Raw genomic sequence first — 26,839 nt, forward strand, 5'->3', positions numbered from 1 at the left:
GTACTACTTCTGGGTTAGTAGAGTCTGTAACCTGAAGCGTCTGTAACCCAACTGTATTACTGCATCACTGACATGTTCCAGAATATACCCACAAAAAACAAACACAAAACTGGTCTGGATTCTCCTGGGTGGGCTCAAATCCCTGATGTAGGGCCAAATCTTTATAAATGCGCTGAATCCAGCAATTTCCATTTCAGAAGCAGAAGTCATCAGACCATGTCTTTCCCAAGGGAGCAGTGCTTGGCTAAGACAGGTGTCAGATATCCTCTCTTGCTGTTATTTTAGTGAATCAAGCTTAAGAAACACAAGGGTTGACCCAGTTAATGTCTTCACTTTGACAAAAAAAAAATGTTTTACATTATTTATAAGCACCTAATGTTGTGTAGTAAATTTTTTTAAAATATAAAACTATTTGCAATCTAGCCAACAAGAGGCAAAATAAATGGGGGATGTGATGGCACAGGCTGTGGGGCAGAAAGAGGAAAAAAAGGGGTTTATTTATTGGAGCCCGATAAAGTTATTGCCCTCCTTATTGTTGTTGTCTGTCAACAGGCTCCCTGCTTACTACAATAGCTTTTGAAAACTGACATCCAGCCTCCTCTCCATGGGAAATGTTTTTGTTCAAGTGCTTATTATATCTGACCTGAAGTGGGCTCCATGATGCTGTAGCCTAATATGTAAGGATGCTTGACTTTTATACATAATGGTAAAGAAAAATGACTTATACATGAAGAGCCAGTCACTCAAGTATATGGCTAAAGGTGATTCTCCTACCTGCTTGCTGCATAAAGCTCCTCATTAAAGGACTTAATAGTAAAGGCTTCACAAACAACCATCCATCAATCGCCCTCTAGATACATAATGGACAGATTTATCATCTACCTCACAGCTGTCTTGCCATACCTACTGTGTTTTAAGGAAGATGGATGCTCTCGCTAGAATCCTAAATCTATCAGCCTACATAAGCCCTTCTGCTAAAGACAACTATGATGAAAAAAGGATGAAGAAAATGAGAGGAAAAGCAGCACAGGATGAGTTTCAAAGAGAACAATGACTTGTAGTTTTAGATGGTAGCACAAAGGAGGAAGGAAAATGGTAAGATACGGAAATGGTGTGGGGAGAAATGTAGTGCAATCTATTCAACCCATCTAAGTCCCACCAATTTGAACAGAAAGAGTTTAATTTATCTCTCTCATTAAAATGAATTGGTTTTAAGTATGCTTCACTTTGGGTGGATCATGCCCAGTGTCCAAAACTAAAGGAAGTTATGGAGCTAAAGATCTCTTGGCTATTATTTTTGCCTCTTTTTATTGGGTCTGACCCAAGAGCAACTAAGCTAAGCCTGTGGACTCATCTACAAAGCTGCAAATAAAACGTTTTAAATGTGTTGCAAAGTGCAATATATGAATGAGACACTAGATGGCGAAAGTGAGTTATGCAAAATTCAATGCATTTTTCAAAATGTTTTCTTAAAGCATTTTCACAGCATTTTTTATATGTGCGTAAATTCCGTCTGTTTCAACAGTGACACTGAATCAGGCACCCAAGTATCTTCAAGCAGAGAGGAAGACCGCAAATAAGTTATAAAGAAAACTTCTCAGGCCACAGCACTGAACTTTATATTGCATTGTATTGACCTTGAGGCTGCTCCCTCCCTTTGGGTATCCCTGTTCCTCAGCCAGCAGGAATCACCCAACATTCAAAGAAAGTTCTTGTGCACAAGATTTTTCTACAAGTGTGTCGTTGGTTTTTGGAGTTTGCGGGGATGTAGGACACCTTCCACCGAAAGCTCTCCATTCTCCTATACTGTATCTCATTTAAGATCCTGAAGTACCTGCATATGGGCACCTCATTTTACTAATACAGATGATGATGTGGTAGGAGCAAAACATTTCTCCATTTCAACTATTTATGGAGTATACCCCACACCCCACATCTTCTATTCTGGCCAGGAATTTCATAGCTACTTTGGATATGGAAAAAGGGGGTACAGGAAGTATGAATCAGTTGCACTTCGCCCCCACCCACTCCACTACTTTTCAGAACTCTCTCTCTTTTACTATGTACGTAAGTTCAAATGGCAACTTAATGCAGAAAACCTAATACCACTATTAACACATAAAAAGGGCATCTATGTCATGATTCTTGGCACCACAGCCCAGTGCTCTTCTGGTGACCTTAACATGGCACAGTCTCTAAATGTTTCATATGCAGAGTGATTTCTCATACCTTTTATAGCTAGGATCCAGAAAGCCATTAATTTATAGTGAAAATAAAAATTGGATGAGTCATTATTTCTGGATTAGATGTGAATGTAGCTTTTTTTTAAAGAGAGAGAGAGAATAAAAGAGGTCATCTGTTCACAGTCAAAACACAACCTGTCACAAATATTCCTTAGTGTCCTGTCCTGATACCTTGTTTGGATTAATAAACCTATGATAGCAGGGTCACAAAGAATGAAATGAGTAGATCAGAAATGCTCTAGGTTTCTTAGGGAGAATTATAATCATTTACAACATTTTGCCAAGGCAAGGCAGAGAGAAATCACTGTTTGTTCAAGTTATGTATGCCCACACCCATACCCACCCATTTCTGCCTCCAAATCTTTTTGAGCTTTCATACTGCAAGGTTAAGGGTGGAAAGTTTCTTAACTAATCAGGCAGAAATATAACATGTGTTCTAAGATGTGGGTTTTTGTACCTTTCCCAGAGTACACTGGAGTGTAGGTGGGTTCCCACGAGGCAAGATACAGTGGTAGCAGCAAGAACCTTTATTGAACTGACAGAACTAGACAACAGGAGCAAAGCAACTGCTTATACATTTCTGAAGGCCTGAGCCACTCCCACTCCCAACGTGATTGGCTGTCTAGACTTCCAAGCTGCGAATCATAACTCAGAGTTTAAGGGCCAATGGTAGAGGTCCAAATCCTGAATTGTTCTGTGATTGGATATCATGTATTGAATCAGAACACAGGGACTCAGAATCCAGACTCCAGACTCAAGCTCAGGCAAACACAGACCATTGAATACATAACATACACATTCAAACACACAAAAGCGCCAGGCTGCTTCTGTAACTTTAGGGAACAAGATTCCACCGGTTTACATAAGTGTGGCCAGATCAGCAAGAGACACAATCCATCTTTCAGGCAGCCTTAAATAAATCCTAATAGCAGATTAGCAAAGAACTCCCATTTCCTCTGGAGACTTCATTAGCACGAGCTTTTACTGAACTCTCCCACTCCAGAGAAGCTATTTAAAAGACTGTGTGTTAAGAGCAAAAAAGAACAAGAATGCTGCTGCTGAATTTTTTATATTTGCTCTTCTCAGGGCACAAAACAGCTGGCTGATATTTTAAAGAAACACTTATCTCAGAAAAGAAAGGTCTCTTTAGAATGTACAGATAAAATGCCATTAAGCTTTATGTATTATATTACTCAGAGCCAATCGGGCTTGTCCTGAGTATCTCTGAATCAAAGGGCAAATTTTTGACTGTGCCTGCACAGAAGCAAGCAAAGACAGGGCGGAAATCCTACGTATTTTTGAGGAATTTTCTTTGACAACCTGACAAATCTGAGGAACGGACTTTTAACAAATTGATTGCAAAAGCCGCCACACACTGGTTACAACAAATACAAACAATGCTAGTTTGCTTTATTGCTGAACTGGGTGTGACAAGTTAGGCTAGAACCTTGATAAAAAAATAACAGGAAAGATGTGATTAAGTTAGTTAAAAACAACAACACAACCCTGATTATTATAAAGACGAGAATATAATTTCCGCTCAGGAACCAAAAGGCAGATAAGCCCAAATTTATTATTTTAAAACTAATTATTTCTAAGCCAGCTCATGGCTTAAGAGGCTGATTCATTAGTTTTGAACCTTGATAGTAAAGCTGGAACTCTCTGTTCTCCCATCTTGGAGGGGACACAACTGGTGGGAGTGTACTTTGAAACATGGAAGTAATTACACGGAAGTAATTGATTCTTGACTATGAAGAAATACCACTTAAGGCAAGCACTGCTGTACAAATATAAAAGGAAAACCCAGTATGAAGCACACAGAGAACAAACCTCTCTTTTAGGTAGTCATGTACATTTTAATGGGAAAAGTTTCAGCTGGTGGCAATAAAGTGTGCCTAACATGCGTTGAAATTGGCTGTGATCTTCCTAATTATGACTCATGAAAGCCCACTGTGCTAAATTAGATTGTTCAGCTCATGAGTCTCAAGTAATTTCTGCATTTTTCACACAAGGGGGGTCGGGTAAGAGAGAGAAACATAAAACAAAGAAAAGTCAACATGTTTTCATTAACTAAGGTTTCAACACATGAGTTTCAAATACCAGAATAATTGATAATAATATGCAAAAGGGACAGATGGTATCAGAAAAGATTTGGGAAGCCAGTTTTATATTTTGTACAATCCACCACAGCGCCCCTAATCTGGTAAAGTTGCCTATAAATCTTCCATCTATATGAACTAAACTCCAAATCTGAATTAAGGCTCCAATCCAGACAACTGCAAGACTGACTGTTTACTCAACAGTAAAGTTATGTATACAAACTTGTTCAATGGGGCTTACTCCTGGAAAGTGTGTCAATGCATTGAACACAGAAAGACACTTGACGTTTATTCAAAAGTTTTGTTCTCTGAAGCTCCAATTCTAAAGCACTGAGCACAGTGGAACTCCCACGTAAACAAGAATAGTATTGTTTTGTCAATTCCACATGCTCAGCAAGTTATTCTGACCTTTTTTAACAGCAGTGGACACTGCCACCAGTCAACCCATATAGCAGACGGCGGAATTTCAGAGTCCATGATGTAGCCTGAAATGTGGTTGAATAAAATAACCTAAGTTCTGCCCAAGTCTCTAGGTGTACATTAAAGAACTGTATAGATTACAGACTCTACTTGCAGGTCTTATTTTCAAGGACACAGGGTAAGAAGCAGCAAGCGAGAAAGGACAATGGGTTGTATCCTACTCAAAGTAAACCCATTAAAATTAATGGACCCAAGTGAGAAAGTCTTAGTTTCAGTAGGTCTACTCTGATTGGATACAACCCAATTATTAAAAATTCCTGCCCTCACCCGTTTTCTAATTTAAAAGAAAATAGGTTGAATCCAAACTATTTCAAGAAGAAGAAGAAACATTCACTCATTGGGACACTGAAACTCTAAGTTTTCCTCAAAGTTTCCAGTCCCACGAAGCATAAAGAAAAGTTTGCAAACTGGAGCCAAGTAGTGAACACTGTTAACAGCTCAAGAGCTTATAACATGATTTGAAATCCTCAACACTTATGCCTACAAAATTCAAGAGTGCAAAGCTTTAGTTTTATAGGCTTGAACACTGGAAAGCACTTTAGTGGAGATAGCAACTATGAACAAATGAACCACGACTGGTACTTGGTAGGCTCTCATCTCTCAGCCATTTGCTAACTAGCCACTTAAGGATATTATTGTTTCTTGTCCAGGTTAATCCATGTGAAAGATTGGAAAACTTGGGCTAGCTTCATGACTTTTGCTCCTCTGGCCAAATTGGTTAACACCAGTTCTACTGTCATCCAGGTCAGGCACTCAGGAGGCTCACAGGCAGGACTATGTGGAAGGAAATTATCCTCAACTAAAATAGCCCTAAGTCTCTTCGGGTTTTTAAAGGTTAAAACAAGCACCTTGAGTTGGACCCAGAAACTGACTGGAAGCCAGTGGACATGACAAAGTGTTTGAGTGTCCAAGCCCATTTGCTTTTCTTCCTCCCTACCAATTCCTTTTCCATTCATATACAGTGGTACCTTGGGTTAAGTACTTAATTCGTTCCGGAGGTCTGTTCTTAACCTGAAACAGTTCTTAACCTGAAGCTCCACTTTAGCTAATGGGGCCTCCCGCTGTGCCGCTGGAGATTATTTCTGTTCTTATCCTGAAGCAAAGTTCTTAACCTGAAGCACTATTTCTGGGTTAGCAGAGCCTGTAACCTGAAGTGCATGTAACCCGAGGTACCACTGTATTGTCTTCTAGATTGTATGTATGAGCGTGAGGGCAAGAATGGTCTTATTACTGATATTTGTAAGGCTCTCCTTTGGCAGATGAGGTGGGGCAGCCAATAAATAGTATCAGAGAGCCATTCCTAATGGAGGTATCAAAAATACACTTGGGACCAAATGTCTGCACAATTCAGCATATTTCATTTGCATAAATCAGCAGCCCACAAGTTCAACTTCTGCTTCCTCTTGGGAAGAAGACAGCCACCACCAGCATGTCTGGTTTGTCTAGAGAAGAACTGGGAGAGAGACTGTGGGTGAGATGTCAGTGAATTATGACAAAATGAAAAAAGAACACATATTTAGGATTTTTTTTTAAAAAAAGGAAAAGGCACAAAAGCATCCTAGGCAATCTTGATATGCCAACTCTTTGCCTTTAACACAGGGGAAGAAAAATCACAGAATATCTAGGAAGTTTCAAAACCATCCAAGATAAACAAAATGGTTTTTTGCATGACAAATCCACCCAGACAAAACTGACACATTTCCCCGAGACAATCAAATTAGTAGGAACTGAGGAAGTGGTTGCTGTGTTGTATTTTCAGTTAAGCTTTTGATTCAGTGCCTTATAAAACCCACTCTCTAAAGCTAATTCTAATCCGCTTGGCTACAAACTGCAGTCACATGGGCTGTAACCTGGCTGATGGGCTGCGATCACAAAGCAAAGTTTCAGAGTCATAGGATGCAGGAATCTCTCTTAAGGTTGAATAAATGCTTCTCTCTTTCCATTCCCCAGGTAGGACAAAAAGAGGAAATTTAACAAATGGCACAAAAGTGAGAAGTGAGAGGAGGCAGAGCACTGTCATAAGAGGTAACAGATTTCAGAATTGAAAGCTCTGGAGAATTACCATGAGGTAAATAGATACCATGAGGTAAATAGGGAAATTAGAAAAGTGGAAGTTCAAAAGGTAATGGCTAATGAGTCTAAAGTACACTACATGTAAAAGCATTATTTTATGAGATTATCACATGGAAGTGAACTACCTGAGTGCAGTGGCTTTAGGCGTTTAATAAAGCATGAAAAACAATCCTGCACCATCCACGTTTATCTTTTTGTGCCATGCTTTCTAGGCATACGTCCACACTTTCCAAGTCTGCATGTGAGCACTTCTTTTTTGCCCTGACATTTTCCACAGGAAAGTCCAATCTTTACTGCTGAATCAGAGCAAACAGCAATTCAGGCTTTCCATGGATTGCTCTTTGCACTGATTCAGCAGTAAAGAGTGGGTTTTCGTGGGGGAAATGGTGGGGCAAAAAGATAAAAATAAAAAGCACTCGGACCTGGAAATCCCAAACTTGTGCCTAGAAATGCTCAGCAATCACTGTAATTGGAACTCCAAGAGAAGGCGCGTTTTTACATTTCTCTATCTGTAGCTTTAATAGAGTTTTCTAGTTAGGAATTTCCCTAGTATTCAGAGATATACAATGAACAGCCAGTTCTGGTGAGAACAAGAACAAGGGGATGCACCGCTATACAGTGGTACCTCAGGTTACAGACGCTTCAGGTTACAGACTCCGCTAATCCAGAAATAGTACCTCAGGTTAAGAACTTTGCTTCAGGATGAGAGCAGAAATCGGGCAGCGGCAGTGTGGCAGCAGCAGGAGGCCCCATTAGCTAAAGTGGTGCTTCAGGTTAAGAACAGTTTCAGGTTCAGAACGGACCTCCAGAACGAATTAAGTATGTAACCAGCGGTACCACTGTACTGAAAAAGTAAAAGTGGAAATTTTGAACCCAGAATTTCTGTAATTTACTTCTACGTAAAAAGAAAAACTGAGTCATTCTGGAGAGTGATGGATGTTATGCAAAGAACTCTGGGGATTCTGAGGCTGCTTAGAAAGATCTGAAGAAGTTTTGTTTGAGTTCAAGTCTCAACACTTCTTGTTTGAGAGCTATGACAGTCAAACAGGTTAACAGCAGGTTTACGGTTGTCTTTGGTGAAGCATCAAGCAGAGACTTCTCTTTCTTAGTGGCCTGGCTCTTTGGGGGTCAGTAAGTCCCTAGAACAATTGGCTGATATCCTAGGTTTAGGATTTGTGGTTTCCAAGTACTGTACGCACTCTGCTGTAGCACAAACGGAGGGAATGGGTAGTGGTAGGCTAAGCAGATCATCTTATGGAGGGTAAAAGACCAATGTTTCTGATGTCCAGGAAAAGAGGAAGGTGAACTTCTTTATGATAGTTTCAGGAATGCAGATGGACCATGAGGGTGCAGGGAGGACACCATCACAGTATTCCCTTGCCATTTCAGGTCAAGCTAAACATAGCCCATGTGTTTATAACCCGCGTGGCAGTAATTCAATCCTTCTGTAATTGGTTTAAATTGCAAGGTTACGTTCAACATAGAATTGAAAAATCCTCCAAACCATAAGCTGCCAAGTATGCAAGCTGCCTGACATCGGTTTAAATTACTTTGTTAGGTTTCTAAGATGACAGCTAATCATTTAGGAGAATGCCATTACATAACCAGACATGGATGCATCCTGCCACATTCAGGATTATCAATCAAACCCCTGAAAAGATATTGGGTGATATTCAACAAAGTTTGACTCAAAGTAGACCCACTGAAATTAGTGAACACAATGAACTTAGTTGAATACCAGTAACTGTATCTTTGCAAGTTCCTTTCTTTAAACCACTGTTTTGTGTTCCATATATGAAGAGTTTTATAAACATCAAGCTATTTACAAGCTAGGTATTATTTCTAACGCCATATGCACTTGCTCTTAGGCAAAAATGCTGTACCTGATAACCAACCAGTAAAGGAAAACCAAAGTGCAAATGTATGGCAAAGTAATAATCCACATCACGAAAGGGGGTAAAAGCAGCCATGCATTTAACTATAGCACAACAACAGAAAGCTGTGGACAGACATAGCTGTGACAAGGCCACGGAAAAGCACTTGCACATTAAGGCATTTCATATCACAGTCATTTTATTTAACAGATGCTTACTGCAACACACAAGGGACGCGGGTGGCGCTGTGGGTTAAACCACAGCGCCTAGGACTTGCCGATCAGAAGGTTGGAGGTTCGAATCCCTGTGACGGGGTGAGCTCCCGTTGCTCGGTCCTGGCTCCTGCCAACCTAGCAGTTCAAAAGCACATCAAAGTGCAAGTAGATAAATAGGTATCGCTCCGGCAGGAAGGTAAACACCGTTTCCATGCGCTGCTCTGGTTTGCCAGAAGCGGCTTAGTCATGCTGGCCACATGACCCGGAAGCTGTACGCCTGCTCCCTCGGCCAATAAAGTGAGATGAGCGCCGCAACCCCAGAGTCAGTCATGACTGGACCTAACGGTCAGGGGTCCCTTTACCTTTACCTTACTGCAACACACTGGGACATTTGCATGCCATGTGAGCGCACCAGTGATCTGCAAGCTCCAAGGCAAATCAGCAGCCACATGAGAATGGCCCAGTAAGCACCAGTTAAATGACACAGCAGATACCTGGAATGTCTAGCAGGTAAATGCTTTTGATATTTCAATCACACCTCACTGGAAGGATTTTAGAGAACAAAAGAGATTATGCTTTTAGAGATTCACTGTAGGTGAATATTGGAAGACTATCATTGCTTTTTTCAAATGCAAACATTATTGCAATAATCCATTTTGTGAAAGCAGGGGTTGTGATTTTAATATGAGACAACAGAACTGCCACTAAAAGTCTTGACACCATAATAGTAGTGGCAGAACTCTTCAGGTCTACACTTCATTGGTAATCCAGACCACTCTTTGATCTCCAAGTGCCCCTAGTGATCAGCAACCTAGCACAGCCAGGTAGGAAAATATTCAGTCTTATTAGTAAAAGGTAAAGGGACCCCTGACCATTAGGTCCAGTCGTGGCCAACTCTGGGGTTGCGGCGCTCATCTCGCTTTATTGGCCAAGGGAGCCGGCGTACAGCTTCCGGGTCATGTGGCCAGCATGACTAAGCCGCTTCTGGCAAACCAGAGCAGCGCAGAAACGCCGTTTACCTTCCCACCGGAGAGGTACCTATTTATCTACTTGCACTTTGATGTGCTTTCTTTCAAACTGCTAAGTTGGCAGGAGCAGGGACCAATCAAGTACCCTGAAGCTAATGCCTGAAAAAGAACTTGAAAGGTTCCGGTGCTTTTCAGTCTTTAAAACATTGTCATATTGAACAATGAACAGCAGTTCACACAGGTTGCAAGGCAAACAGGAAGAATGTGCATAGAAAATTGGGTTTCGTGGAGACTATGTAACCTCTGCACTTTTTGGTAGGCAATAATTACCCTCTCCTCAAAACATTATACATTTTAATTTAAATATTTATAAACCACACTTACATAAAAAACAACAAGACTGTGTACCACATAAAAACACAATATTACAACAACAGTAACAGATTAGTAAAAGTAAGTAAGTAAGTATCAAATACAACCCAGGTTTAGTTACAGATAGGTAGCCGTGTTGGTCTGCCATAGTCAAAACAAAAAAAAATCCTTCCAGTAGCACCTTAAAGACCAACTAAGTTAGTTCTTGGTATGAGCTTTCGTGTGTATCTGAAGAAGTGTGCATGCACACGAAAGCTCATACCAAGAACTAACTTAGTTGGTCTTTAAGGTGCTACTGGAAGGAATTTTTTTTTTGTTTTAACCCAGGTTTAGTTTTTTTAATTTGTATACTGCCCTTCATCTGATCAGGGTGGTTTACAACATAAAAAAACAAAAGGAGAACACAAAGTACTTAACAAAAAAACCAAACAAACCAGTTGCCCCACAAACACACATAAAAGGCCATATATTGTTTAATCAGCCAAAAGCTTGGTTGTAGAGAAAAGTTTTCACTCGGTGCCCAAAGATAGGCAAATTAATAAATGTTTTAACCTTTTCAGAGTTAAGTGAGCAAGTCAGGACAAACTTCTGTCATTGTGATGTATCAGGAGCTCCTTTTAAAAGTGCATATGTCTGTACTTCAAGTGAAAATTCAAAAGAAACATTTCCCCATTGCTGTAACTCAATGCAAGAGAAGCTGCACCCCCTGAATTGCTGCCTGGGCACATGGCAGTAAAAAAATAATGCCAAACATAGTCACCACGTGGAGATATTTATTAAACCAGAAGAGAAAGATAAGCTTGTTGTACTTTGGAGATTACAACTCAATAATCCCACTGTGTAAGCCACAACAGTTTTGAATTGCTGCAATAAAATCTATTTTTGAAGAGTATGAATCACTCACTTTATTACTGTCAATGACCAGGATCCAGTTTTTGAAGATTACACACTGCGGGTGCAAAGGCTCCTGACAGTGAATAACAGCCCTACCTCCTCCCCACTACCCTTTTCAGTGTGCACACTTTGAGTATTGATTATTGAATTTCCATACCGCTTAACATAATAAAAATATCTCTAAGCGGGGTACAAAAAAACTGAAGCGACAACAGAAAACTTAAACAGAACAGTATGAAAATACACAGTTACATATAAAAATGGTACATTTATACAAAGTTACTAATATACTGTATACAAATCAACATACAGTGGTACCTCACAAGACGAATGCCTCGCAAGACGAAAGTGAAGTGTTTTTGGTTTTTTGAGTTGCTTCGCAAGACGAATTTCCCTATGGGCTTGCTTTGCAAGACGGAAACGTCTTGCAAGTTTGTTTCCTTTTTCTTAAAACCGTTAATACAGTTGCGACTTGACTTCGAGGAGCAACTCATAGCACGCGGTGTGGTAGCCTTTTTTGAGGTTTTTGAAGACTTTCGTGATTTTTGAAGCTTTTCCAAAACTTTTCCGAAACCGTGCTTCGCAAGACGAAAAATTCGCAAGACGAAAAAACCCACAGAACGAATTAATTTCGTCTTGCGAGGCACCACTGTAAATTCATTTTCCTTCTAACAGTTTCGGGTTCTCACTCAGCATTCAAACAAACTCAGGTCACCCACAAAAGTCTCACAATGGAAAGAGATCCTGGAAACAGCAGACATCACTCTAGACTTGTGTTTTATGAAGGGAAAGTGTTTCACACTTTCCAGATCCCCATCCAGCCCTCCTCCTCCTCTTCCTCCTCCCACTCAGTCATGGAACTTGAGCTAGAAGCCTCCTTTCCTGTAATGGTCTGGTGCACTGAGTGCCCATAAGTGGGGGGGAAGGGGGAAAGTGAGCTACATTATGCCCTGTGGGGATCCGCCCAAGGACATTGCACCCACAGTGAGCTTGAGCAAATCCACCGTGTTGTTTTATTGCTGTAATTCAATGAGCCACCAGAGATTACAGTACTGTATGTACTTTTGCTGCCTTTACTGTGCATAGAACTGAAGACCTACGTGACTTGCAACTGATAAAACATCTAGTAGTTAATTATGATATCACTGCAACTTTCACGGGGGGGAAACACTAATTATGATCAATACGTTGCTGAGCAAACAATTCTTTCCTTCCCGAGCTGTTTTCAAAAGGAGTTTCTGAGCATTATTTGCCAGACACAGCAAGGAAGGCCTGTGTGCAGAAGCAGACCAATCTCTCTGTGTGTGCCCCCATCAGGGTGGATTTGTGTTTCAACTTGCCATTTCATATTTTTTGCAATCCATGAATTACCTAAAGAAGAACGCGTTCTGATTGGCTGCAGAAATAATCCACACATACAAGGGGCCTGTGACAAAATGTAGCCATATGGAATGTTCAGGGTTCCAACAACGCCCTCCCAAAAGATATTCCATTCTGCCCTCCCCCCATGTTTCCAAACACCCCCCAAAAAAGTCATGGCCACAAAGCACACTCAGTTCTCACTGTGCTTCTTTTGGGGTTCACTATTACAGTGGTACCTCGGGTTAAGTACTTAATTCATTTGTTCTTAACCTGAAACTGTTCTTAATCTGAAGCACCACTTTAGCTAATGGGGCCTCCTGCTGCTGGAGCCCGATTTCTGTTCTTATCCTGAAGCAAAGTTCTTAACCTGAAGCACTATTTCTGGGTTAGCACAGTCTGTAACCTGAAGTGTATGTAACCCAAGGTACCACTGTAGTTCATACAGTGATTAGCTGAGGCCATTTTGGCACCAGATCTTGGAACAGAACAGGAGAAATATGGTATAGTAAGGAGGAAGTGGAACACTTACCGTAAGCAATCATGAACTGCCTCTTTTTTTCTTTTTTGCAACTCATTAATAGAACTAGCTTCCAGTCTGGGATAAGGGTTAAGAGTTTCCAGGGCAGAAGGTGATGCACAACCAGCATCTCTCCTAATTACAGTATTTGACCAGCTTTAGAAAATATTGTGAACAAACCAAAGCTTTCGTTCCTAAGCTACTGGGGGACCAGCTTAGCTCATCCTGTTAGTATTTATGGCAATAACTCTTCTTCTCTCCAGATGCACACTGTTCAGCTGGCAACTCGGCATGTCAAAATAATTACGTCTTCATATCAGCTACCTACTTGCCTTCAAGGCTAAGGGAGGCTGTGCCAGTAGCAGGTTTATCAGTGCTTGTTGCAACAGCTCTGCCCCACCTCCAAGAACACCTCCACTAAAGTGCTATTAACACTATCCTTTGAAAATACATCATTTTGTCTGACACACATGAAAGTCACCTGGAAGAGCACCTCATCAGTGCAACCAAGTGTGAAATGTAGAAGACTGAGATGGCAGAAACTGGGTGCACGACATATTTTTTAAAAGCATGAACCATGGAGGGATGGGAAACGGCCAATGTTTTGACCCTTACCCTTGGCTGCAGCATTGCCACACAACCAGCAGCCTATCCCAGCAGGGCTTGGGATAGGGTTGACTGAATACAGAAGATGGGAAAGGCAGCACAAGAGCATCCTGCCTTAGAGCCTAAGAGCCCCAGCTTGGTAATCCTTGTTTATGATCTTGGAAGGCAAAAAGCTATCATCACCTCTAGACTGGATATTTAATGCAGGCACTGTAACCACCTTGAAGAAGTTTGGGTGGCCCACAGTTTGGGAACCTGTGTTTTATGACTACCTAATCACACTGATTGCTTCTGGAGTAACACTCCTCTTATGCAAATAAATAGGAAAATGCCTATTACACAAATAGAGCTACAAGGCTCACAGAAACATGCCAAATTATCACAGGAGCATTTTTATTTTTTTTTTTACTCCAGAAGCGGTAACAGGAACAGACAATTCTCTAGGGGCAGTGGATTGGAAGAGAGCTACTGATGGCACAATCCGAAGCATGTCTCAGAAGAAACATGGGAAGCTACCTTATACTGACCCAGAGCACTGGTCCATCTAGTTCAGTATTGTTTACACTGACCGGCAGCAGCTTCCCAACATTTGAGGCAAGATTCTCTCCCAGCCCTTACCTGGTGGTGTCAGACTCAACCAGAGGCCTTCTGCCTCTAAGGCAGATTCTGTGGCGCTTCCAAGTTCAACCGGACTTACTAAGCAGTAAGTGTGTACAAGATTGCAGTCCTGAATTGCCCACCTGCTGGCTGGGGAGTGCGGGCACTTGTTGATATTTACACCTGCAGATATAATCCCTCCACTAGCTAGAACACACACACACACACACACACACACACACACACCAGATTCTTGTCCGCTTCCTATCACGAACCGCCAACATTCACACGTGCGCACAACTTGGGCAAAGGAGACTTTCAAGAGCAGGTATCAAACAGCACCAGGACGTGCTTGAAGCAAAAGCGGGGACAGCCTCTCACCCAATTTGCTCCTGTACCAAACTCCCACGCTTTTGAGAAGAAAAAGCAAGTTTGATAGCTCCCCACTTTCACCCCCATCCCGACGGACAGAACCCCCCTCCCCCCAAACCATTACTTCGGAGAGTTCCCCCTGGAAACGAGCAAAACAAGGCAGCCCTTCCTGTCCGGGGCTTAGAATCAAAGCATCGTAGAGTTGGACGGCGCCCCCGAGGATCATCTAGTCCAACCCCCTGCCATCCCCGGGTGGGCTCGAACCAGACGCGCCGACCCTTTGGCTGACGCGCTTTAGGGAGCCAAAAGCGCGAGAAATCCCGAGGGCGCTTCCATTTTCTCCTGGGACAAGACTGGCTCTATTGCATAAGCTCGACTGCTGATCGTGAGGGGACGGAGGTGTTTGGGGGGTGGGGTGGGGACAGACCCAAAGCTCCCGGACCGCGGCGGAAACTTTGAGCCCAGCAGCCCCTCGCGGCGACCCGTCCTTACCCGTCGCGGGTTGTTTGGGTTTCCTTCTTTACGCGGCGCAGGAGCCCCGAGAGGCGCCGGGCGCGGGGAAGGAGGGCTTCTCCTGCTGCTGCTGCTGCTGCTGCTGCTGCTGCCGCCTCCTCTTCCCGGCTCCCGCCGCCTCAGGCTCGCCGTCCAAGTCGCGCGTCTGGCAACGAGGAACCAGGAAGGAGCCGCTCATAATGGAGCAGCAGCTGCTGGCGGCGGCGGCGGGAATGAATGAGCGAAGGCAGGAGGCGGGAACTCGCGCGGCGCTCGCTGCGGTTTCGGCAGGGGAAGATCCTATGAAATCCTTCCTACCGGTCCCCAGAAGGGAAGGGACGGCAGCCCTGCCTTCCGCTCCCGGCTCCCAGCTCGGCCGCCGTAAAACCCCAAGGATCCGGCTCTCCTGACGCAAGGGGCAAAGCGATCCAGAGGTTTCTTGCCCTCTTGCGTTTTGTTTGGATCCCGGTTTTCTCCTTTTCTTCTTCTTCCCACCCCCCTCTCTCCCCCCACCGCGCAAACTGTCGAGAAGATTAATAAATCCCGGTTGGTTTGTAGGCGGGATCGAGCAAGGGATCGAAGGAGATTTACAGCGCGCTGCTCGATCGTGTCAAATCCTTGGCGCTGTGATAGGAGAGGAGCTGCTGATGTCCAATGAGAGGGGTTGGATCAGTGGGAGGCTCCGTCAGTGTTCGTGGAAGTGCATGTACTTGAAAGCACGCGTGCAATTAATGGTTCAAAGATCAGGGCATAATTTGCCCGCAGGATTTCTTCCCATAGCGGCGACAGCTCTGCTAATAGGGAACAGGTCAAGTCCCGATGAGGACTTTCACTCCGTCCCCAGTTAGGCTGCAATCATAGACGCAGTTACCTGAGAGTAAGTCCCAATGAATCAATAGGACTCGAGCAGGCATGCCTACCAGGGTAGTAGGGTTGGATGTATTCCCCTTAATTAGATTTTCATATGAGTAGAACAAAAGAAATGAAGGGGGCAAGTCAACAAGTTTAAAAGTTTGTTGCTATATTTATATATATCCCACCTTTTCCTCTGGAGCTTTTTAGATTTTGTAAGTTTGTACGTATATTTAGATGATGCAAATCTTCATCTTAGATAAAGAGGCATTTGCTCTTGCATGAGTGGGAATGAAGAGCAGTTGTTTAAAGATAGGTCTTGCCACTTCCAGTTTTTATAAGTAGTTGGATTAAAATGCTATACCGTACAATAAAATACTATGTTGGTTTTTATTTAAACCATGTGAGTTTAATTTAAACAGGGGTCCCTTCCAACTCTGCAATGCTATGATTCTGCAATTCTATATTTACCAAAAGTAAGCAACACTGAGCTCAATAGGATTCCTTCCCCCTAGGTGGGTGTGAGATTGCAGCCTTAATATCATTTGGAGTAGAGAGTACTGGAGACTTGTAATATTTGCTTTATTATAAATGCACAAGCAGAACATAAGCGAAGGCAAAGAGCAAACACTCCTAGGAGGCAGAATAAATGCCGCTGGGTGTCAGCTACCCAGGCAGAGTCCATGCATTCTAAAGTACTTTACCTGCAGCCAAGCTGCAGCTTGTCTCATTTCTCCCTGAAAAGTAAATCTCAGTGACTGCATAGGATCATCACGCCCTTAATTTGTAAAGAAACCAGGATCATGGAAGGATTTCTGCTTTGATCTAGCAGCTCTGGGTGTTAGGCTAACAGCAGCAGGGAGAAGAGCAGAGCCAGCTAAACAAAGTTGACAGCTCTAAGAGGAAGAGATTACATTTCCTTTATTCAAGCATCTGTTCAAATACACACTCCCCAAATTAGCTTCTTCCTCCTTCCACACCTTTGTCTCCACATATTAATGCAGAGGTTTTCAACCTTTTTGAGTCCATGGCTCCCTTGACCAACTACATTCTTTCTGTGGCACTCCTGTGGGGCTCAGGAACCCTTGCATGCAGAGCTGGCAGCTTCTCACCCTTTTTCGAGCCCTTGTGGAGTGTTTCCTCAGCCTCCTCTCCTCTCCCCTCTCCTTGGGATTCCTCCAGGCAGTTGTTGCTGCCACCCCTGGTCTCTGACCTGCCCCCTCCCCCCAAGAGAGGCGCCTACTCAAACTGCCCCACAGGAGCCTGGGACTTGTCTGTCCATTCTAAACAGCAAGGGTTGGTGGATTGGCTGGCTAGGTTCCATCACCCGATTGCTTGCTTACTCCGAGGCCACCTCAGCTCATGGCAACCAGCAGCCCCATACCAGCCCCAGAGGCACCATTCACCTGCTGAGCTTGTAGCCAGGGCTGCTGCAACTAACAGGTGTACAAGCCTTTGGGAGATGTGAGAAGGCATCAGAGGAGGAAGGGAAGGGAAGGAGGACAGTGTCGAGACCAGTGTTGCTCGCTGCACCCCTGACCACCATTCAAGGCATCCCAGGGTGCCACGGAAAACCACTGTATTAATGGAAGGTTCGGAGCACAAAAAGGATCAGCATTATGAAGCTGTAAATAAACAAGGGCACTTTAAAATAAAAAGAAATGGTGAGTTGCCTTCATCGCATTTCTGAATCTGTTTAGGAATTACAGTACAAGCTTTCTTGGTAAGTGTTTGGGAAAACCTGGCTGTTCTCCAAGAGTATTTTACTTCTTCATAAGATTGGCACATGCGTATTAATGGTGTCATGGGCATGCACCTTATTCTGTTGCCCCCTGGGAATGGCTGTTCCCAACATCAGCCCACCTAGAGAAATTAAACCAAACACACCTGGGAATGACAGGCTTTTAGACCTGGATGAGTCAGGGTGGGACAACACTCAAATACTACATTTGCAATAAACAACCAAGGACATCAACCAGAAACAGAGGAAAGTTGCTTGGCTGAGCAACCTGGTCAGTGCTAATTGATTACCATGAACTGTAGTTTCAGCAGCAGTATGGGCTTTAATGTCAAAAAACACTTTTGCACATGTCCTTGTGAATACTGATCAAGCATGCACTGAAACGTATCTTCCATTTTGAGCTAGATAGCAACTTTTGGAGAAGGAGAGCTTGGTTCACCATACAGCTAAGCACTGCGAGGTGGATGCACTGGTATTCTGAAACAGGTAATTCTGAATGTTGTCAACATCACAAAAAAATTACACAGCCACATTTAACAAACTTAATCACCCCCTCTTTTGCCTGGTTTACCTCATTCTAATTAATGATTCATTTGCAAAATGATGAATACACACACACACACACACACACACACACACACATTCAGCAAGCTCCTGGAGACAAGCTTTCAGCCTCCTTGATGTCCCACCCCCACTTCAGATTTGTTAATGCCCTTGCCAAGATTCTCCTTGACTAGCTAATTTCCATACATTCATCCCAGCTTGTGTCTGATCTGCAGTTTTTGCAAAGAAATATATGAGCAGTCAGAAACCAGGATTACAAGAAGCATTTCCAGAAAGAAGCAACATTATCAGAAGCTGCTTAGAGAGACAGAGAGAGAAACATAATATGTATATATATATATTAACAGGGACAGGGTAGGAAGGAAAGCTTTCAGAAGTTATGAGTGGCTGCAAATAGCTAGTTATCATAATGTTCTTGTCATCCTACAGCTGGCTCTCCATTCAAAGTGTGTCTGCCCTTTTTTGTTCTTTTTTCCATCTCGTCTTTGTTCAGTGCATTTTATTTGCATCACTGTAATAAGTCTGGTTCAAGATTTGGGAGGGGTGCTGGCAAGGTGCCCTCTGATGTGTCTTTTCTAACATTGCTGCCTACCACTCTGGTGGGTAGCAGCAGTGTTCTGAAAGCAGCCATTAGAATTTCCACCAATGGCCTGGAGCTGCACTAAGAGGCATTGGGGGAACTTAAAATAGGAGCTCCCTGATCCAGCTGCCCAGCCCTGATAAGAATTCATGTTAAAGGGAGAAGCACTGCCATCAGGCATTAGTGATAGGGAGGCACAGGGAGTTCTTGGCATGACAGCATAAGTCCAGCAGCTCCCTGGCATCCGGGGCCAGAGATGCCACCTGGCTGCCCACCTTTGCCTGCCTGCCTGGGCCTGCACACACGCAATCTCTTCCCCTAGTGAAAGCTCAGAAGAACCTGTTTCTCTCTCTCTTTTTCTGCAACAGAATATAGATTTGCATAGTGCTGATCGGCTGTCCATTGTATCAGTCACAAAGCCACTCTCCTCTTTTAGGAGCATTTTTAATATTAAAAGCGTTGCCCTTTTTTAAAAGAAGGGCAGAACAAATAAGTGATCAGATCAGCATGTTAAACACAGGTTGAAAAGGGAAAAGGAGCAGTACAGCTAAAAGGAGGGACCAGAGCTCAGTGGTCTAAAGTACAGTATTGTAGGAAAAGGGAGACAACTATAGTTTGCAAGGTGAATGCAGTTAAGTCCATGAAAACTGATGCCGTCTACGTACCACCTCAAACGTCTTAGGCCCTAATTTGCCTACAGTTTGGCTACAGTCCTATGCACACCCACCTGGGAGTAAACAACATTGAACACAATGAGGTTTCTATCTGAATAAACATGCACAAGATTACTCTGTGTGCTAGATCAGGGCCTGGGTGTTAGTGAATATGCAAGGCTTGAGTTGGATGACCAGGGGCCAGGAGGTAGGAGTCATTTCCCCAGTGTGCCCGCATCCACATGCAAACATGCTCCCAACAGTGAACAAGCAATTACAGAGCCATTTGGAAGCACAATTAGAGATAAAGACATGCATTTTAAATGATGCCTGTGATGAAGAGCAAAACAGATTCTTTGATAATTAATATAATCATCAGCTCAGCTCAATCATACCGACAAAGTAAAGAGATCATAAGGTGGGTGGGTTTTTTGCCCTTATTATTTCTATCCTATTGAATTCTGATGAATGTAAAACCAACTGGGATTAATTAGCTAAAAGTGCAGTTCTGCAAGTTGAGTATACTATTAAAAATGGCTGCATATTGCTTGATTCTTCTTGCGAATAAGAAAAGTACCATATAATTTGAATTATAATTTTAAATATATTCATGAACCTCTTATCAAATCTGTTGAGTAAAAGTTCATTAAAAGTCAGAGTCAATTAAATAAATGTGTACGATTGCCAGCTATGCATCTCCTGGGGTATTTGGTAATATGTGTGAGACATAAGACAATATGATACTATAAGCTGTTATCATTGCTCAGCTGTTACATGGCTGAAACTCTTCAGCATTATAAAAGGCATTTTTAAGGATTGAAAAGCAAAACTGTAGGGCCTTCACCCTTTTTCAAATGCAAATTAAAGTGTGGTGTCAAAAACAGTAGATATACAACAAGTGCTGGAACAGATAGAAGGCAACATTTTGGAAATTGTACATATGAACGATACAAGTTACTATAGAATGGGACCATGGTTTGAATGTGTCACCTCAAAATGTGGATTTTACTGTGAAATGTTCGCATGGTCCATGGTGATTTTCTCAAAGGTGTGAAAATATGAAATCTGAGTGACCTTCGATTTCAGCACTGGCTTTAAGTGGTCCACCTAAAAAATGCAATGGAAATATTAACTGTAGATATTTTTGTTCTTTATTTAATAAGGAGAAAGGAGGATAGCCATTGGGTCTCAAGCCCAAGGTGAGTTAGGGACTTCCCCTCCATGTGAAGACAGGCTCTGGCAGATTGAGTGGATGAGACCAATAGTGGGTCCAACAGTCAAGAAGGGAAGTGGGGGCAGATGGGGCTCATCAACCTGGGAAGGTAGCCCATCTAAGAGAAGGAGAACTCTGGTCCTAAACTTCCACTGCCTTGTGGCTATACTCATTTGTGAGAAGGGCTTTGTGAGTAATCTGTACTCACTGCCATGCAGGAGATCTTTGGGAGAAGGAAAGGCTAGGGAGTAAACCCTACACAGATCCAGAGTGGAGTCCCTAAAATGGGGCCTTCTGGCAACTCCTGCAGCCAAGCGAGTGCCAAATGTATTGCTCTGCTTTCCTTTGGACCACATCACTGATACTGAGAGGGGAGTCTTGGCATCTGGGCAGCCCAGGACCTCTATTCACACTGCCCAGGTCTGCGCCCCATGGAGGTCACTTTGATCTGATTGTTATCCTGATATCCCAATACCCTTGCACAGGGGTCAGCAAACTTTTTCAGCAGGGGGCCGGTCCACTGTCCCTCAGACCTTGTGGGGGGCCGGACTATATTTTGAAGAGAGAGAAAAAAAGAACGAATTCCTATGCCCCACAAATAACCCAGAGATGCATCTTAAATAAAAGGACACATTCTACTCATGTAAAAACATGCTGATTCCCAGACCATCTGTGGGCAGATTTAGAAGGTGATTGGGCCGGATCTGGCTCCCGGGCCTTAATTTGCCTACCCATGCCCTTGCACCTCTCTTTTGCAAAGAAAATATTCCTTAGTTGTGTGTTTCTAACTTGACCGATGTGGCATACACAGCAAGGTTGTTTTTTTAAAAGTTCACTACTGTGTTCCTTGCCACTCCCAAACTCAGTGTGTAACAGGGGTGAGAAGTTCAATTTTTCCTCAAGAATGCATGCTTTACAAATAGCTACAGCCAACTCTTTCCTACAGACTTGTGTCAAATGAATAAATGATCACAGTTTTTATTTCAGGTCATTTATCATGATTTGCTATCTCTGCATTGATTTAACAGATTCCTCACTAATACTGGCAAGATGCTCTTAGGAAATGAAGTGCATAATTTCCTCTGTGCCTTGCAGGTATAAATATATTGGTCCAAGGTTAATGAAATAACTGTGCAGACTGCAACTGGAAAGCAGAGAATCTAAGTGGTTGTGATGTGACTCTTGATAACTAATGGTTGGAGACTATATTCAAGAATTCTCAGTGGTGCTAGCTGCAAACAAAGATTTGCTTTCTAAAAGGCTGGTGATAGGCCTTAATCAGAGCAGAATCCAAAGCATGCATACACTAGGGAGAAAGCCCCATTAGACATAATAGAATTTAGGAGTATGCAGGCATTAGGTTGTGCTGTACATCTAGAATCATAAAGATCTGAAACAAGTCCATAGGGTGGCAAGAAAGGGAAGTGCCAGGGTGGTTTTAATGGCATTTTCTTGAAATTAATAGTATTTTCACATTAGAATTTGAAGAAATATGTGATCCTCAGTTAATTTTTCATAGTGCTTTCCTCTCCCCCCTCCCCGTTGTGGTTGGTATATTTTGGATGTGACTTTGCAGCATGTCATTTTTCCTTCTTCAGGGTCCAAGAGTTGGCAACAGGCCCACCATCCCAGCAATGCTATCATTCTCACTTTGCACTGAACATTCAAGGTGGTCCGAGTGAGAGTGCATCTCCCACCTCTTACAGCAGGGGTTGGGAACCTCAGGCCTGGAGCCAAATGAGGTTCTCCAGGCATCTCTCCCCCAGGCCACAGCAGGAAGGGAGAGAACTGTTAAGTTGTGGGCGAACATATCAGATGATACAGCGATTCTTCAAACAGCTCTTGTTTATTCAAAGGCCAGAACAGAACTGAACTGAGGAGCTCAGTCAGCCTGCTTATATAGAGCTCCAGAACAACGTAACTGTTGCAACTTTCTAGAACTATCCAATCACTGAACGTCACTTTCGATCCTTCATTTGCATACAAACTATCCAATCACTGAACGTCACTTTTGATCCTTCATTTGCATAACTATCTACAGTAACCCCCTGCTGGCCCAGGGTGAGAACTTCAGTACATAACAAGAACCTCCAGGCTTCTTCAGCAGTCTCCCTGATCTCTTGCCTCTTGGCCCACCTCCTCTCCAGCCTATGCTTCTGCCTCTGATTCTGGACTGCTCTCTGCCACAACCTCTCCCTGCTCACTAAGCCCTGTTACCTCTCCAGCTTCTGACACCTCCTCCCCCCAGTCTGCTCCCCCTTCTCTCTCTGACCACTCATTGTTCCACCACTAACCCCCTGGCTCTGAACCTTCTTCTCTTGGGCACTCCCCAGCTGCTGCCTCCCACTTCTCTACATCCAGCCAGTCCCAAACACCTCCTGACCTGAGGACATAGCTCTCCCACCTTCCTCAGACTATAAGGACCAGTAACATCTCCATCACCTTAGGGATGTCAGCCCTGGCAGCACTGAGCAAAGGGCCCTTTGAGGAAGCACAGCTTCACCAGGAGGTGTGGTCAAGTGCAGTATTGATGTTGCCTCCACAGGGCCTCAAATGGCACCACCTTCTTGCTGAGACAACACATTTCTGACTTTCGCTTGTGGGTTCCAAGCCCAGCCTCCAGCAGAAGATGATTATCGGTGGAGGTTTGCCTACTTGCTTTTGAAAATCTGGGGTTTTCCTTTCATGGAGCTGTCGTCTCTTGACCAGTTCAGGAAGTGCTGAGTCCAGGGCTTGCAAAGTGCTTTGCACAGTGCTACCAAAACACATCACAGCCAGGTACGTCTCTGAGGAGAAGGAAGAACACATGCACTTTTATGAACCAGCTATTGTGTTGCACACTGAGGCGCTCACAAACCATGCGAGGAGCGTGGAGGTGTGCTGAGAAACCGTCGGCTGGGGTGGTTAGATCATGAAAGCCTGGAGCTGTGGAAGTCCAGTCTCAGATCTCTGATCTGTGAGTCAGATGCGAGCTGAAGGGAAACTCATTCTGGTCCCAAGCAGGGTTTATTTATACACTTTCCTCCCTGCTGTGCACACATAGCCATCACTCTGCCCACCCTGAGAATTATTCTAACCAAAAGAACAAAAATGAAAGAGGGAAGAGAAAATAAGAATTAATAGAGAAATAGATAGGAAGGGTAACAAAAGAAGCGTAACAGAAAAAGAAAGTTTGGGAAAATAATAAAAAAGGCAGTGAGGGAGCAAGAAAGAGAGATGTGCCTTGAAAAGAATGGGGGAAGTAAAGGGATCCCCCAATTATTGGGGGGAATAAATTATCTAAATTCCTTAACCTACAAAGCATAACTATGAAGCTGAGCTCCCACGCCTTCTCAAAACAAAAGAAATCTTAATGTGCTCAGCATAATGTGAGATGAAGCACCATGGCACAATCGTGTAATCTGTTTCTTTTGTGCTGGTGTGTAGCGATCAAAAACCTACATATACTGTGTAAGTAGAGTTCAATGTGAGGTAATAAATGCCTTTGACTAGTCAAGTAATTAGCCCCATCATGTACTATTAAGGTCGTGCAGATTTGAAAGGAGCCAGGATTCATCTTCATTTTCCATTTCTTTTTTTCTTTGCTCATCTATTTCTTTTCTTTTTTCAATAAATTACTTAGCTTCTTGTTAAATCCCATATGCCCAAGTGCACATTTCACACCGCAAACTATTTTTTCTTTTTTTGGATCCTGCACAAAATGTGTCTAACTGCACATTAGAATAAACCCTGGAGCCAAAGTGTCACTGAGAGGTTGCAGGAAGAAGAACACAGTGAGTGCAGGACCAGCCTGGCCCCATCCATCAGCCAGAAAGGAGAAGGAGCTGCAGGGAGTTTGCTTGCCCCACCCTGTCAGAAAGAGCACCCAGCCGGAGACAGTGGAGTTGAAAGGAAGCACTCTGTGGCACATCCATCATGTCAGGAGGATAAGGACGGCCAGGCTATGTAGGTTTCAGATCTGAACATGTGTGTGTGTGTGTTATTTCAATCTATCGTAAACCTTCTTTGGGATCATAGAACTGGAAAAGACCTCAAAGGTTATCACGCAATGGAAAAGTAGGAGATAAATTTTCTATATAAATAAACTCATATTCTAAGGAGAAATCTGGAATTGATCAGTGTGGCGTTTGCCCTCCTAGGTGACATCATGCTGGGTCATAAGGAAAGGGTTAAATGAGTGTGAAGTGATTGGCAAGTGGGAATCCAAGGGGAGGAGTTAAAGTTAGAGTTCGTGTAGTCGGGTGTTAGAGAAGAGAGAGGGAGGATAAGTCTGTGGGTTGGGATAGTTTTACCTGAGAGCGTGAGAGAATCTGTTAAGAGGAGTCAGATAGTTGGGATAATCAGTTAGAAGTTATTAGGATGGTATAGGCTGGTAAAGAAACTAAGATTAAGAAACTGACAAGAAAAATTATCTGAAACCATAAACTTGTTAACGCTTATCAAATAAACTTGTTTATTGGGTTTAATGTTAACAACTGTCTGGACTCCGTGTGTACCTGAGAGAAACGGGTTGGTGGCAGCGGGGAAGCAATCACAGTGGTGGCACAGGGATCAATAGACTGTCAAACGTCCAGGGACCCTGTGTGATCGCCACAATCAGTTTTCAGCATTTAAATAAACATGCATTTTATAAATATAAATATAAATATAAATATAAATATAAATATAAATATAAATATAAATATAAATATAAATATAAATATAAATATAAATATAAATATAAATATAAATATAAATATAATTTTTTTATTAGTTTACAAAAATACATGCATTGTCTCTTTTTTCAAGTTGCATTTTCTACAGATCAGATGCTTCCTTAAAAAACAGAAAAAATATAATGGTCACAGTGCAAAGATCTGATCAGCTAATGGCCTTTATCTTCTACTCTGCATATATATATCATGGCAAACAGCTTTTGGAGCTAGGAAAAGTTTACAGAAGCCAAAAGACCTGCCTATTGGCTTAATTTGAAATGTGCAAATGCTGCTCATGTTGTCAGTAACTGGCATGCACAGAATTTGGAAACACTTTTACTTTAAGATGGTAAGGCAGGGAAAGTATCCAGAAGCCAGATTAATTTAAGTACCATCTGGACTTGATATCTGTGTATAAGCTCAGCTTTGATATCAGGAGCAAAGCTTCAAGGCCATTTAGAATTAAACTGTCTTGGTTTCACTTTGACCTTTTAAGCCACGGCCAAAAATACCCAGATTCCACAGACTATTTTTAGGTTACATGCCTTTGTCAAATAAAGATTTTGTTTGTATAGAAGATACAATGTATCGCTTGGGACGTGTAATCACAGGAAAGTTGCTAGATTCTTTCTTGGGGTAAATGAGTAGTAGAAGTATCCAACTAGCAATAGCACAATGGCTACTAAGCCACTGACAATAATTGAGCATCAAAAGAAGTACACCCACTTTAAGGCACAACACATTTTGTCACCCAATTGACAATGTTGGGTTTTTAAATATATTTCCCAAGATAGCATTCAATAGCAGTCCAGCCTGATTTGTCATTGGTAAAATTCCAGGTGAACGAATTGTTGCAAAAGATTAGGGAGGTGAAATATACCCGTTTGTAGAAAATAAGCAGGCTTGACTTTTTGCTACATTCAAATCTCAGTGTTCCTTCCTTCCACTATGGTAACGGGTTGCAATCAGGATTGAACCCTGCCCAATATAGTTAAGAAAGGCTTGCCACTGTGCACATTTTGCAAACATGTAGTGGTGGTGTGTAAGAGAGGCTGGAGCAGCAGCAGCACCACTAGGATGGGGTATGGAAAAGGTTGCAGTAGTTTCCTAGTTGTTAGTAGTGGCAGTACTACCAGCAACAACCCAGGCCTCCCCTGACCTTGTCCAGGCAAGCAGCGAAACTCATTTACATTAGCGTTCCCCACATACGGCAAGTAAGGAAGAGGAGAAAAGACAGTGTCAAGGAACCCAAGACACATCACACAAGGGTTTTTATTTTAGGAATGATAATCAAAATTAGGATTGTGCTTTAAGTCTTGCAATAACTTCACAGTAGGATGCTGGGCTCTTTTGTGACACATTGCTGGGAGTCCTGACA

At 42.8% G+C, this 26,839-nt stretch overlaps 1 protein-coding gene across 1 annotated transcript in view; it reads right to left on the minus strand.

The window, feature by feature from the left end:
- Positions 1–15,521, minus strand: part of PKIB (cAMP-dependent protein kinase inhibitor beta) — a 38,901-nt gene extending 23,380 nt beyond the window's left edge. Inside the window, exon 1 of the mRNA XM_028723295.2 lies at positions 15,165–15,521. The gene's annotated coding sequence lies outside the window, so the exon portion shown is untranslated. The remainder of the gene's footprint in view (positions 1–15,164) is intronic.
- Positions 15,522–26,839: the final 11,318 nt, after the last annotated feature.

The sequence above is a fragment of the Podarcis muralis genome, chromosome 3 (assembly GCF_964188315.1).
Source record: "Podarcis muralis chromosome 3, rPodMur119.hap1.1, whole genome shotgun sequence".
NCBI lineage: Eukaryota > Metazoa > Chordata > Lepidosauria > Squamata > Lacertidae > Podarcis > Podarcis muralis.